Source organism: Cimex lectularius, unplaced genomic scaffold (genome assembly GCF_000648675.2).
Source record: "Cimex lectularius strain Harlan isolate CLEC.00 unplaced genomic scaffold, Clec_2.1 scaffold17, whole genome shotgun sequence".
Lineage (NCBI taxonomy): Eukaryota > Metazoa > Arthropoda > Insecta > Hemiptera > Cimicidae > Cimex > Cimex lectularius.
Window position 1 is genome coordinate 1,625,515 of NW_019392640.1, and position 2,271 is coordinate 1,627,785.

The window sequence follows — 2,271 nt, forward strand, 5'->3', positions numbered from 1 at the left end:
TTTCGGGAGCCCACTCTCTTTCTTCACGACCATACCCTCCCTGGAAATGTAACAGTAATATAATAATTAATAAATTAAGTCATCGAACGGTGAACGTTCTTGATTGAGAACAGTGACGAGAAGGACACGCAGGATCGTGAATCGTGTTGACCTTCGCGCAATAGGATAGAAAAGTAGCAAGTCCGTTCGACTGCTTACCCTTGCAAGTACTTTACATACGTCTGCGGATTTATGCTTCTTTATTTTGTTATTTCAATCCATTCTACTTCCGTTTATTAAAGTCTTCCACAATGTTTGTGCAATTGTAACATACTACTAATATCCAGTTTACTGGGATGTTATATAGTTTTTTTTATATATTTTTAAGCATATATATTTATTTATTTTTTTAATTGATTCTGATCATTTTGGTCTGCCTAAACTCGCCATTGTTATCTGTCACGTTTGTGTCTATGCCATCTTTAGTCATTGGAGTGTGGTGTTTAGTGACTGTTACTTAATGATTACTTGGAGGTCGTAAAATGCGGTTTGGTACACCAGACCGCATCTCACGACCTCCAAATAATCATTTACTCATTGGTCTGTGTCCGTGCTTCACCATGATTACCCTGACCAATAGAAAAGTGTTAAATGACGAAAGTCTGACACAACAAAAACAATGATAATGATTAAAAACGGCCGGTTTATCCCTTGGCTGTTTATAGAGAGCGAGTAACATCACAACATTAGAATTATGTCTGAGCAAGACGTCTGACAGATCAAAACAGAGAGGATAAGCACACCAGGATGATGGGAAACGATCAAACTTCATTTTGTTCAGACATAGTTTTTAGTACAATTTTGTGAACAACTAAAAAGTTCAGCAAAAGGATTTGAAAGGCCCCAGGTTTAAAAGATTGAAAGGTTAAAAACCAACTACAGACATCATCAATACCAGTAACATAGAATGAACTTCTCACTCTGCGATGTGCTACATGATTGCTACTTGGTACTTACAGTTCTGATATCCAACAGCCAAATATTCGAGGGAGAGTCCTTCAACCTTATTTTTGTAAAATAGCCAACTATATTCTTCCCAGAAGACCAATACTTGCATAATAAAGCTACTCTCTTGGTTAAAGAAAGGTTGCTCGATGTATTCTACTTAATTGAATAGTGCCATCTCTTGGCTCTTTATAGAGAGCGAGTATCCACAGAATATGAGAATTATGTTTGAGCGCGGTGTCTGACAGACCAAAACAGAGGGAATAAGTATACCAGGATAATGAGTAATGACGAATCTACAACTTCCAAAACTCACTCTACATAAAGTTATGATAAAGGCATTGAGAACAGCAAAATGTTCGAGGAAGAGTGTTCCACCCTATTATTATTTAAAAACGAAAGACATTTCTGACTCAGTGAAGTTCCACTCGCTCTTTATAACAAATCCTAGCAATAGCCATCATTAAAGGCCGATACTTGCAACATAGTTCTTACCGATCCTGATGAAAAAAGTCACTACATCCCATATTGAATTCGCGACCTCTTGAGAGCTAGTTTGTTTCCTCAGAACTTGAAAAGTTGGATTTCTGTTTGTACGGTTCGTGTATTGTTTAAGTTACAGTTCAAACCCACCAATTTAAGCTGGAAAGGACCAAATATATTATCGATCATAGTATTGGTTTGAAAAAATATTGTTTTATCTATCTGTTCCTAGGAGAAAAACGCCCGAACCGCATTTCGACCCGTATTCGTTAAAACCAGACACGAAATGCAAGGGGGTCGAGATAAAGCTGGCTCCGCCAAATTGACTTAGATTATCTTATCTACCTCTGGAAAGTCATTTGTGATGAGGGGTTGAACCATTAACCGATACAGATTTTCACCAGAGAATACAACTTTTTTTCATATCTCTTTACATTCTATAACACTAATGGCCGTTTTTACGACGGTCGGATTTCAAAACGTGCCCAACGTGAATTAAAAATCACTTCGAAAACACAGAAAACAGAAATTTTACTTTAAGAACATTCGGCATCTTAAACGTATTCTTTTTATTATTTTTATTTGAAATTTACAACTGTAGAATTATCTACAACAAGCAAATACAATGGTGAAATTGTCCTGAGCGGGGAAGTCACTCAGTAGTGACACACCAATATAAGTTAACATATGCATTCAATTGTCACTTGCTATCACCCAAATTGAAATCTCGAACCGTCGGTATTTCAGTCGGCGTTATGCAGTATCGGAAAGTATGGTTGAACAAAGTTGGGTAACTAAGAGATT